The sequence below is a fragment of the Vombatus ursinus genome, unplaced genomic scaffold (genome assembly GCF_900497805.2).
Source record: "Vombatus ursinus unplaced genomic scaffold, bare-nosed wombat genome assembly UNPS02014832.1, whole genome shotgun sequence".
Taxonomy (NCBI): domain Eukaryota; kingdom Metazoa; phylum Chordata; class Mammalia; order Diprotodontia; family Vombatidae; genus Vombatus; species Vombatus ursinus.
The window spans coordinates 53584937-53598962 of record NW_020954610.1 but is presented as its reverse complement, the minus strand read 5'-3'; positions in this window follow the sequence as shown (position 1 = coordinate 53598962).

The window sequence follows — 14026 nt, the reverse complement described above, 5'->3', positions numbered from 1 at the left end:
AGCATTCAAGATGGCTACAGATAATATATTCTTTTGAAAGAACACTTTTTTATTATTCAAATCTTTTATCTAAATTTTATTTTGTTTTATTGAATTTGCAACCCAAGTCACAAAGGACTGTGTTATTATGGTAGTTTCTCCCTCCTCCCCTCTCTAACATACACACAAACATACAGAGTTCTTGGCTTTATTGGATAAATTGTTTAGTCATTTTTCAGTCTTGTCCTACCCTTCATGACCCCATTTGAGGTTTTCTTGACAAATTTCCTAGCCATTTCCTTATCCAGTTTATTTTATAAATAAGGAAACTGAGGCAAACAGGGTTAAGTGACTTGATCAGCTAGTAAGTGTCTGAGGACAGATTTGAACTCAGGTCTTCCTGACTCCAGGCCCAGGACTCTATCCACTGCTGTCCTAGGTGTTAGGTGACAGATACCACCAAATGTTGTCCCTGAATCTCTGATCCTTTTGTGTCTCTCTTACTGACTCTGTGTCCCTGTCCTCATTTTATAACTATGAGTATGAGAAAGGAAGTAAGTGGCAGAAAGGATCAAATTGCTCCCATCTTTTAAAAAATTTCCTCACATTTAAGATGAAGGCTTAGACTAGATGATCTCTAAGATTCCTTCTGGTTCTAAAACAAATGCTCCTATTTGATTTGAAGGAGCAGTCCTTGTGGCTGTATAGAAAGTAATTCCTCACCACAAATGACAGTTTACATGCAATGCTGACTAGTGTCATCTCAGCACAGAGTCAGGCAGTATTAAAGAGAAAGTGTGAAATCTACCTTGTTGAAATTGAGGGCAGGAGTCTCTGTGCAGCAATCTATGTTTCATGCTAGGTGTTTAATAAATGCCTGGGAAAGAGGATGAAATATAACACAGGGTCATAGAAGGAACTGGGAAAGGGAGGAATGTATAATTCTTAATCAGAAATTTCTAGCTGTTGATTTAGCATGGGGCATGAGTGATTCAGATTAGATCAGGGGTTTAAAAATGGTTTTTTTTGTGTGTGTGTGTCATGGACTCCTTTGGCAGTCTTCTAAAGGAACCTTTCTCAGAATAATGTTTTTAAATGCATAAATTAAAACACATAGAATTACAAAGAAAACCAATTACATTGAAATTCTGTTATTAATGAATAACAAATTCATGGATCATAGGTTAAGAAGCCCTGGATTAGAACAACCTCTCCAAGAGAAGGACCCTTCCTAGGTGGGACTAAGCCAAAAACTCGGGCTTGTATTAGGATACTATACGTGGCAACAGAAGCCTCCACAAGCAACCCAAGTTTGGGGCACTTTAGGGGTCAATGTCTATTCAAAACCATAGTTCCTGAGCCCTTAATGAAATATTGACCTTGACAGTGTCTACCAGGGAACACAGTTATTTGAAGTAAAAAACAAACAAACATTTAATCAAACAGTATAGCATATTAAGTAAAAAGATTTTCCCCAGGTATATAGATTATTCCTCAGGTTGCCATGCTACCAATGTGGCAAGGAACACAAATAAGGAACTCTCATGACCAGAGAATATGCATGGAAAGATACATGTGTAAGGATGACATATAGCCACAGAAAATGTGTGACCAGACAGATATACACAGAACATGTATGGCTAAAGGACATAGATAGTTAGAGCAATTTATACCTCCAAAACTGCAGAACCACTATCTTTTGGTGATGTCACTGTGCTATTCCCTCACAGATGCTCTTATTGGACTGCTCTCTGCTAAACTGGTCTCTATTGGGGTAGTGGAGATAGACTGCTACCATCTATAGGTCTTCATCTGTGATGTGACTTCTTTGTTGTGTTACTATTTCACTCTACTGCCACAGGCTGGTTTTCAGCAGAGATTCAGCTTCTTAATAGGGGGAAGAGTCTGAAAATTCCTTTAGACTATAGTCCCAGACACTCTCTTCAGCTCTTTTGAGATATCGATTCCAGCCACCCATGTCCACTTAGAAAGTGATAGAAGCCTATAAGTGTTGGTCTGTCTTTTTGACCTTCTTTTGACTTGTTGATACTAAGGATTTTGACATTTACACTTTTCTTTGAGTTATGGTCCCCAAATTTCTTTTTAATTCTCATTGTAGCCCTGGGTCAGGAAACTATCTTTTCGAATTATCCTGGGGATCCATTTAGCAAATCTTCAAAGAATTACTGAGCTGAGTTGTGTTGAAGATGTTCTTTACAACCCCCATCATACCTTGTTTCCACATAAATATATTTGAGATCAATACTGAAAAAGGCCCCTTGGGGCTTGTTAAGCAGGAGATCTTTGCCTTTCTTTCCATTAACAAGCAAAATGACTACACTCTTTACATATTCAAGGGCCATAGGAAAATCAGCAACATTCATTGTCAACCTGGGAAAATGGCTCTGAGTTAGCAGGTAGGAAAGTCAAATTCATTAAAAAATTGGCCACATGTGAGGAATAGAATCACAGACTGGTATAACGTTAGAAGTAGAAGAGATCATCTGATCCCTCTCTCTCATTCAATAGATATAAATCCAATAAAACCTGATAATTCTTTGTCTAGGTGGCACAGTAGAAAGAATGCTGGGCCGGAAGTCAATGAATAAACATTTATTTAAGTGCCTTCTATGTGCCAGGCACTGTGCTAAGTGCTGGGGATATAAAAAGAGACAAAAAATAATCCCTGCCTTCAAGGATCTTACAGTTTAATGGGGAAGACAACATGTAAACAAAGATATACAAAACAAGCTATTTTAGACACTTACGAGCTGTATGAACCTAGAGTCAATTTACTTGACTTCTGTCTACTTCAGTTTCCTCATCTGTAAAATGGGGATGATAATAATACCATCTACCTTCCAGAGTTGCTGTGAGCACAAAATGAGATAATATTTGTAAAACACTTTGCAAATATTAAAGCATTATACATATATGGTAGCTATTATTATTACCACTATCACCATCACTATTATTCACTCTGGACTTGCTTGTTCTGCCTAGTCAACCTCATCTATAAGTAAGAAGCTCTGAAGAGTGGGCAGGAGACATAAAAAGGGCCAGGAAAGGCATTAAGGTTTAGGTAAGTATTAATGACAATTGAAGAAAGCCAGAAGACCATTTCAGTGGCTTGTATTCTTGAGATCCAGGTCAAGAGAGGTAGGGATGTTGGAGATTCAGGTCCCAAGGAAGGAGATTCCTCTGCCTCCTAAGGTCTTAAATTATCATCAATGAGCCTATCCAATTAAAACTGAGATTGGTCTATGGCTAGTTAGTACTGGGATTAGAAAACTACTAAAGAGGGTAAGGAATTTTTGGTTTTGACTCCTGTGTGAACCAGTGATCTTTACATAGAGAAAACTGTCATTCTAGGTCTAGCAGACTGGATCTTTCCTCACAAAGGAATAAACTGGCCAGATGTGGTGGTGTACATCTGTAATCTCTGCTACTGAGGAAGCTGTAACTGGTAGATCATTTGAACTTAAGAGTTCTGAGTTGCAGTAGGGCTGAAACCAATTGGGTATCTATAATATTATGATGAGTCCTTGGGAGTAGAGGGCCATGAAGCTGCTCAAGGTGGGGATAAGAACTGGCCCAGGTACAAATAGAGCAGGTCAAAACTTCTGTGCTGATCAGCAATGGTATTGAACCCATCAGTGGCCACTACACTGCCAGCCTGAGTGAGTTAGGGAGACCCAGTCACAAAAGCCAAATCAAAATAAAAAAGCCCCAAAGGCACAAACCATTAATCACTAAGGCAACCCAGAGAGAGTGTAAAACAACAACCCATACAGTAGAAACTCACTCCTTCATCTGTAAACATAGCTTAAAGAGCACACCATGGTTGTTTTCCTTCTATTTGTTCTTCTCCTCCCTTTCCCACTACTATGTCTTTTCATCAAGGTATTACCTCTATTCAGATGAATCCCAAATCTACATATCTAGACCTCATCTCTCTCCTGGGTTCCAGTCCTATATCACCAAATATCACCAACTCTCTGCTGAAAAATTTCCCCTGTATATCCCATAGGTATCTCAAACTCAACATGTCTAAAATAATCCATTATCTTTCCCTCTAGACCTACTCTTTCTTTTATTCTCTTTATTTCTGTCAAAGATACCATCATCCTTGCAATCACATAGATTCTCAACTAGGTATCCTCCTTAATTTTGATTTCACTCATGCTCCCTCTTATGCGATCATTTGAATCTACCCCCACAAAAATCTCTTGCATTTGTCAGTTCCCTTCTTCCACTCACACAGTCATAGCCCTAGTTCAAGTTCTCATCCCTTCACAGGGATGAGATTCCCTAGCACAGTGTTGCTATTACTGTGAATGTTCTGCTGGTTCTGCTCACTTCCCTCAGCATCAGTTCATGTAAATCTTTCCAGGTTTTTCTGAAGTCTGCCTGCTCATCATTTCGTGTAGTGAAGTAGTATTCCATTACGTTCGTATACCATAACTTGTTCAGCTATTCCCCAATTGATGTACATTCCCTCAATTTCCAGTTCTTTGCCACCACAAAAAGAGCTGCTATACATATTTTTGTACATATGAGTCTTTTTCCTTTTTTATGATCTCTTTGGGACACAGACCTAGAAGTGTTATTGCTGGATTGCACTTTTGGCATGGTTCCAAATTACTCTTTAGAATAGTTGGATCAGTTCACAATGTCACCAACAATGCATTAGTGTCTCAATTTTCTGACATCTTTTCCAACATTTATCGTTTTCCTTTTCTGTCATATAAGCCAATCTGATAGATGTGAGGCGGTACCTCAGATTTATTTTAATTTTTGTTTCTCCAATCAATAGTGATTTAGAGCATTTTTTTTTCATATGGCTATAGATAGCTTTAATTTCTTCATGTGAAAACTGCTTGTTCATATCCTTTGGCCATTTATCAATTTGAGAATGACTTGTTCTTACAAATTTGACTCAGTTCTCTATATATTTGAGACATGAGGCCTTTATCAGAAACACTGGCTATAAAAATTTTTCCCCAGCTTTCTGCTTTCCTTCTAATCTTGGTTGCATTGGTTTTGTCTGTGGAAAACCTTTTCAATTTAATGTAATCAAAATTATCCATTTTGCATTTCATGATGTTCTCTATCTCTTGTTTAGTCATAAATTCTTCTCTTCTTCATAGATCTGACAGATAAACTATTCCTTGCACTCCTAATTTGCTTGTGTATTACCCTTTATGTCTAAATCGTGCACTCATTTTGACTGTATCTGGTGTGAAATGTTGGTCTATGCCTAGTTTCTGCCATACTATTTTCCTGTTTATTGAAATATTTCCTAATTGGTCTCCCTGCATCCAGTCACTTCACTCTCCAATCTGTCTTCCAGTTAGCTGTTCAATTGATATTACTAAAGTACAGGTCTTACCATGTCATCCCCTTGCTCAAGGCATTTCAGTTGTTCCTAATTGTCTCTGGAGTACAAACTTCTTTATATGGGTTTTAAAGCCCTTCAAAATAGTTCCAATTTAACTTTCCAGGCTGATTACATATTATTCCCCTTCACTCACTTTACTGTCCAGCCAAACTGGATCATTATATATTCCTGGTAGTGGGCATTTGATATTTTACCTTTGCAGAAGTTGTTGTTCTCCAGGCCTGGAGTGTTCTTTTTTATTCTCCCTCTTGAAATCCCTAGTATCCTCCAAGACTTACCATAACTTTTACTTAATATAACAGGCTTATCTTGAGCTCCAAATTGTTAGTCCTCCCCCCATATCTCCAGTTACTTTGTATTTATTTATTTGTGTATGTTGTTTTCTCCCAGGAGAAAGTAAGCTCCTTGAAGGCAGGGACTATTTCAGTTTTTTCCTCTGTATATTCAGGACCTGGGACAGTTCCTTGAATAGTGGAAGCTCTTAAGTGCTTGTTGAAATGAAGTTGTAAATTTAGGCTTAAGGAAAAACTTCCTAATGATGAGAGTTATCCAAATGTAGAATGGGCCACCAAAGGGGGCAATAGGTTCCTCCTCATTGGTCATCTTTTAGCAAGAGAAGAATGGTCACTTATAAAGTATGTGGTAGAGGAGGCTCTCATTCAGGTAAAGGTGGACCAAATGACCTCCAAGTTCCCTTCTAACTCTGGGAATCTGTGATTGTGCTTTTTACCAGGCATTTGTCCATGGAAAAGTCATTTAGTCTATCTAAGCCTCAGGTTCCTCATCTGTTAAATGGGGTTAATAATACCTGTCCTTTATTATTTACAGGGTTGTGAGGATCAAATGGTACAATGCATGGGAGAAAGCTCTTTGAAATTATGACACATTACACAAATGTCAGGGATTAATAAATTAATTAAGATAAGGTGGACAGTCTATAGTAATAGTGACACTAACACACATATATCATTTAAAGATTTTCAAAGTACTTTACATGAATTATCTCATTTGTACCTTGCAATATCCCAGTAAGGTTGGTGTTATAGTTATTATTATCTCAGTTTTAAAGATGAGGAAACTGTGACTAGGAGATGTTAAGTTACCTGCCTAAAATCATATAGCTGCTAGTAAGTTCCAGAGGAGAGATTTGGACTGATCTGGGCTCTGGGTTTAGTATATAATTTACTATGTTACATTGCAACTCTCTATAGCAATATTTAACTTCAATGATTGGTTTAAATTGATAACTCAATTTATGTAGTTCTTTAAAGTTTTTTCAAATGGAAAGTTTTATTGATATTGTTTGCTTTTATATTACCTCATTTATCAATAAATTCTTTCCCTCTTCCTCCTGGAGGGCCCTCTACCATAACAAAGGAGTTAGATGAAACTAACCAACATATCTACTAAGAATGACATAAAATGCAGTGTTCCGACCCCTGCAAAGAAGGATGGAGGAAGGGCCATTCTCATATGTCTTTTTTGGGGCTAAGCTTTATCAGTATAATTTCACAGCATTCAGTTTTAGGGCTTTTATTTTTGTTGTTACCACTTAACATTTTTGTAGTCAATTGTATATGTTGGTTTTCTGGTTCTGCTTGCTACACTTTTTACACCAGTTCATATATGTCTTTCCATGTTTCTCTGTATTCTTTATATTCATCATTTCTTACAATGTAGTAATATTCCATAACATTTATGTACCACAATTATTTTAACAATTCCCCCATTGATGGACAGCTACTTTATTTCCAATTCTTTGCTACTACAAAAATTGCTCCTATAAATAGTTAGGTGTATATGGAACCTTTATATCTTTGGCTTCCTCAAGATATATATCTAGCAGTTGGATCTCTAGGTCAAAAGGTATAACAGGGGTGGGGAACCATCAGCCTCCAGGCCACATGTGACCCTCTAGGTCCTCAAGTGTGGCCCTTTGACTGAATCCAAACTTCACAGAACAAATCCCCTTAACAAAAGGATTTGTTCTGTAAAATTTGGACTCAGTCAAAAGACCACACCCAAGGACCTAGAAGGCCACATGTAACCTTGAGGCCACAGATTCCCCACTCCTGGTATAGAATATATAGAACTTTCAGTTACTTTCTTAACATAGTTCCAAATTACTTTCCAGGATGGCTAGGTCAATTCACAGGTTCGCTAACAATGCAATCAGTGTGCCTGACTTTCCACAATCTAACATTGACTATTCTCAACTTGCTGAGTTGTTTTGATTTGCATATCTCTTATGATTAGTGACTTGGAGCAGTTTTTTCGTATTTGTAAATAGTTTGTAATTCTTCTTTTGAGAAATGAATGTTCATATCCTTTGATCACTTACGCATTGTGGAATAGATTTTGGTCTTATATGTTTGTGTTAGTTTCCTATACAGCTTAGATATCATTCCCTTAAAAGAGACATTTATGTAAAGTTTTTTTTTATTTGACTAATTTCCTTCTTATCCTTGTTGGGTTGATGTGTGTGTGTGTGTGTGTAACAGCTTTTTAATTTTGTATAATCAAAATAATCTTTAAAAAATCATTTGTGATTACCTCTATTCCTTGTTTAGTTAAGAGTTTTTCCCTTAGCCATAGATGTGAAGAGTATTTAATCTTATTTTATTTTAACTTTTTTATGGTATAACTTTTAATATTCAAGTCACACATTCCTTTTTGAGTTTTTTTGTGTTAGATGATGTAAGGTATTGAATTAAATCTAATTTATGTGAAGCCACTTTCCAGTTTTCCCAGCAATTCTTGTCAAATGGGGAGTAATTCCCAAAGTAATTATTGTTTTTGGGTTTATTGATTACTGGGTTATTGATTTCAGCTTCTGCTTCTTCTTTATGTAGTCTGTTCTACTGATCTATTTTTCTATTTTTTAACTAAAGTCAAACGGCTTCAGTGATTACAGATTTATAGTATAATCTCATTATATTATTCCCCCTTCATACTTCACAGTTTTCAAAATGCTTTTCTCACAGAAGCTCTGTGAGGTAGGTAGTGTAAATATTATTGACCTTATGGTATGGATAAAGGTGTGACATCTCAGAGAGCTGACATTACTCAATCAAAGTTACAGAGATAATTAATGCTGGAGCCAGGATTTGAGGCCAAGTGTTTTATATGGGTAGCTAGGGGGCACAGTGGATAGAGCACTGGGCTTAGAATCAGGAAGACTCACCTTCCTGAGTTCAAATCTGTCATCAGACATTTACTAGCTGTGTGACCCTAGGCAAGTCACTTAACCATATTAACCTCAGTTCTTCATATGTAAAATGGACTGGAGAAGGAAGTGGCAAACCACTCCATTATCTCTGCCAAGAAAACCCTAAATGAGGTCATGAAGAATTGGACGTGACTGAAATGATTCAACAACATCAACAACTCTTATATTCAAGTCCAGCGTTCTTTCCTCTGAACCACAATGCTGTGTTAGTAAGATTTTATTTATTCTGGATGCATCTTGTTTGGAACATCTTTCAAGCTATGAAGGTTCTTTGAACCAATTTAAAATTATAAGACATTTACTCCAGAACAATTTGTAGTAACAATGGGGTCTACCTGAATGAGATCTATTAATATAAAGACCATTTGTGCAATATTCAAGAAAGAGTAGAACAAAATACATCCTGGGACTATTGGTAGGGTTTCCCTGTGGCTCCCAAATCAGGTTGTTCTCATACTGAAAAAACAAAGAAACAAAAACCAAAACAATCATAAGATTGTTCCTTATGGATGTTGTCAAGTGCATAATACTACCCTCTCTCCCCCAGCCACAATCTAGGATTTCCTAGGGCACCAAATTCTCTAATTGACTACCTTTTCTAGAGGAATTGTGTGTGGGTCGTTGCCTGAACCCTGGCCAAAGTAAGATCATTCCAATTCTCTCTCTCTCTCTCTGTCTCTCTCTGTCTCTCTGTGTTTGTCCGTGTGCGCACATGTGCGTGTATGTTTTCTTTCTTTCTCTGAACAATGGATACTATGATTTGTGCTGAAAGTAGACCAGTAAGGACTGAGGATATGTTCCAAAGTGATCCTCAGATGTCAGTAGTTCATGGTTCAAGGATTATAGTACTATCTTATGGTCTTTGTTACAGAGAATATCAGTTATTGTGTTGACTCTGATGTCCCCTTTGAAGAGTCTAGAAATCTGTAGTTTCTAGCTCATCAGCTTCTTGATATTTTTATTGTAATCTGCTTACTGCTTCTTCCTTCCCATTCTTTGCTACCCTGCCCCCAAAACTTACTTTGGGAGATGTTAGTAGAAAGTTCTCATAAAATCCCTTTTTATTAAAATCTTCCAAGTAAATTCTACAGAAACATTATCCACAAAACCAAAAGTCAATGAGACCTTTTGGGAAGGACTGGGGGCAGCAATGTGAGTAGAAGTCTTGAGACATATCCATGTCATGACTATTGCTTGAAAATTAAAGAGAAAAATTAGAATATATCAGCATGTCTCCACTATTTCTCCCTCTCATCCCACTCTGATATGTGTCCAGAACAGCTTTGGAACTTTCTTAGAATAAGAGCGTTGAATAATCTGAAACAAATTTGCTACAGCAGAATATAAGTAGAGAGGTAGGGGGAACATTTATCATTCCCATACTGCCTAGAAGGATGAGTATTATTGGCATGGCTGGGCTAGATGCTGTATAGGTTGAGATTATTAGTTGTACTTGGTGCCTACCCTCAGGAAGCTTGTAGTCTCATGCTGGCACAGGTTTGATTTGGGTGATTTTTTGTCTTGTGATTCCTTGCCCCATCTCCTTCCATACCTTTTATGCCATACCCCACTTTTTCTCTTTAAGATTCTAGAGACTTCTTTGAGTTGGGTGTTTTTTTTTAACTTTAAACTGTTGAGTGGCCACAATAAGAATTCAGGAGGGTTATTTGCCTGATGTGAGGCACAACTTATTAGCTCCAGAGGGACGCCATTGATTCTGTAATGTAGGGGTTAGAAAATCTGCTTTGAACTGTTCCTTACGAAGATAAACACATTTCACTTTCCTTTCTCTATCCCCTTTTGTGGTAGCTCAAGAGTTAGGGTTTGGGAGGGAGGGCCTCCATGTCTGGGAGTTGAAAGATAGTTATTATCTGAGAAATATAGCACCAGGGAATGGAGATTGACAGCCCAGTTTCTGTCCAATTACCTGGGGTTATGACTGTAATAAATCCTATCCACCAGGGCCCAGATCCTTACAATAGTCTCAGATGGATAAAGAAAGTAGTTCTGTCCCTGGCTCAATCCATCAATCCTGACCCTATGGGAACTTATCTTGGACATCAAAAGTTGGGGAAAATCCAGTTTCCTTCTATTGCCTTTGTTGGATTGGGTCTCTTCAGAGAAGCATAAGGAGGCCCAAGCTTAGCTTTTCCATAAGGGCAGCACATTACCAATTTGCTATGTGGCTGGCCATCCTTCTCACACATTGGTCTTCTCAAAAGCTACCCCAGGTTCAAAGTACTCTGTGGATTAACATCCATTTAAAATCACAGCTCATGAGTCTCTAATAATGTGTTTAATTTTACTAGTCCAATGAAGGACCTAATACATTAAAAACAAAAGCATTTAATAAAATAATCTAGTAAGAAATATAGCAATAGACTATCTCCCCCACCCAACCTGAATCCCTTAGGAACAAGCTCAAGAATCACTTGGGAAGAGAAGACAGTATAAATCACGAAATTCAAGCTGAAAGAGATTATCTTGTCCAACTTACTCATTTGATGGATGAGTAAATGCTTTGTCTTTCTTTTGGCCATTTATTTGTTTTCAAATGTTTTATTGATGCCCTTTTTTATACCACAGATGTTTCTTGATATTTATCATTCTCTTGCCACCACAAAATGTTAAGCAAAATTAATCACAGATATAATATTATTAGTGGGAGAGTGGATATACATAGCTAACATGTTTCACTGAAACATACACATGAAGAGGCACACATGTAGGGAAAACAGGGGGCCATGGAGCACATATGTAGGGGCAGTTCATGCCTCTGATACTACAGGGCCCATACCTGGGTTCGTCATTCATTATATTTCTGTTGCTATTTCCTGGGTGCTGTGTTGCACTTCTACTGTTCCCTGGGTTGTTTTTTGGTTGCTGTCACCTACTGATCATCAGTTGGAGTCTCAGTTGAGTGGCTACCTTTTTTCTTTTAGAGGAATGGGCACTAATATCTCTCTCTTAGCCTAGAGCCTGTAGCCTAAACTTTGGCTTTTTTTTTTTTAAAAGAAAGACAGTCACACTCTTCACACATCAAGTTATCAGATTGGAAAAGAGGTCTTTCTTTTCAAAGGGGAAGTTCTCAGAATCTTAGCCTTCAGAGGGTAAGTTCTTCTGGAACATGGCCATGTCAGCTAATTAGAACCCAGAGGCATTTACCTTTCTTTGGAACCTGTTTTTGGGTTTGAATTTCAGTCTGTTGTTCCAGACAACTATCTGATGCTTCTTCTCTTGCATTGAGGAGGAGTTTGTCAATCATCAGGTCCAAGGGAACCCAAGGAAATTTTCCCCAAGTGGAGAACATGCAGGGATAGGAGCTACAAAGTTTCACAGTCATTTAACATGGAATCTTTCCTTTAGCCTGCAGCAACCACTAACTAGTCACCCCAAAGCCCTGAGATAAGACAGATCAAAGCCCCCAAAGTGGGTGGGATATACCTCCATTGTTACTGATTGTAGCAACAGAATAACAACAAGCTTACTCTTTCTATAAGGAATTGGGAGGATTATATAGGTTCCTGGCAGGTAGAGATCACTTGCAAGGTGGACCAGTGGATGCTCTAGCATTTTTAAGTTCTTTCCTTGGTGTGTGTGTGTGTGTGTGTGTGTGTGTGTGTGTGTGTTTGTATAGCACATAAATGAATACTCTCCATTTGGAGAATTGTAGGTTTCTGGAGAAGTGGGACTCTTCAGAGAGGGAAAGAGATTTGTCTTGACAGTATATAGGCCTGGATTCAAGTCCTTTGTGGTTTTTACTTTTTTAAGGTTAAATTAGACCTGTCTTTGTGTGGGAACTGAAGACTCTTCCCCCTTTCCTTTTGTGGAGATCTGAACACAAGACAAATTCTGATATTTTCCAGGGGAAATACTAAGTGAGAACATGAACCAGAGAGACACTTTGGGAGAAGCCCTCAAGACTGAACACAGTTTATGTAAAACTAGAACTTTAGTTCTGGGTCGTGGATCACAGTGGTGTGTGTGTGTGTGTATATTACATGAAATTTGCCAAAAAAATAGGGAGAGGGATTATTCTGACACTGTAAGTTTCTATGAAAGTCTGGCATCAAATGACAGTAGGACTGAAAATTGTATTTGAAAATAATTTCTTCACTTGGGAGTTAGATAAAGAGTAATATTGAAGTTTCCACATGTTGTCAAAGGCCTTTCCATACCAGAATTTGAAATGAATTTCATTTTTCACCCCCTCTGGTTAGTATGTATATATTTATTCAAAGATTAGTGAAAAGAACTGAGGTTTTATTTAATTGAAATAGGCCCATTAAGCACAATACAAATATTAGAGAGGCAACTGAAATAGTCACCGTGTATGACACAAGAGAGCCATGAATTATATGTTTTCCACCTTTAAACCACCAGGAAAATGAAATAGCTAGAGGTTATAAACCATGATGTAAACTATCTCAGAGATATGCTAGCAGTTTTTGCTTCCATAATCTAGCCTCTTGTTTTTGTACAGAGTAGACCACAAGCCCTGTCCGGGATAGATCTACCTTGGACGTCTTGGCATATGTTTCATTGGATTAGCTTAGTTGTATTCCCATTTGTACAGTGCCTCCATCACTATTGTCTAGTATTTCCCAGCTCAAGTGGGCTTCCTTACTGCTCAACACTCTCAGAGGATGGTCAGGCATTTTTACCCCTCAGTTTGAGGGAAGGGGTCTGGACTTGTGATTTTCTAGGTAGGTGGTGAAGGAGTGTCATTGGTATCTGCTTCCCTGTGACATTTTGTAATCCTACCCTCTTTAGACAGTGGTTAATGCACTAGAGTCTAGCTTTTCCACCTGTCTCCACTAAACCTTCTTTTCCCTGGATCCCAGTCCCCTATATGTCTATGCTATTGGGTAATCTGATAAACTAATTCTCATTAATACATTATCTGAATCCAGTAACATGCACATTCATTAATTAATCAGATATTTATTATTATTTTCTGACTGAATGAATAACAGAATGGATGAATGAATGAGCAATTGTAACCCATAGCCCAAGCCTTCCAAAGCACTGTATTATCGTGTTCAAGGTCCAATCTGGTGGGAGTGTGGGACATGACCCCTAAAAAGTCCAGTTTTTCTCTTTGGCAAACTTGGGGTTTGCTCTGGACTGATATTCAAATACAGCTTGTGTTTAGGTTTCCACAGATGTAAGTAAAAGGTGTTCCAGCTCTTATACAAGCATTCAGAGTATCAGTCATGAGATAGCCATTATTTTACCCTACCAAAAAAAATGGAGAAATTAAAATCATTCACAGGAGCCCATAAGCAGATGTAAGAAAATACTTAAGGCACTCACAAAGGATGCAGGAGTTCATAAACAGTTACAGAAAATATATGTAATGGGGGTGGGAGGAAGATTGGCCAATTGGGACCCAATCCCATGTGGCTTATTGAGCT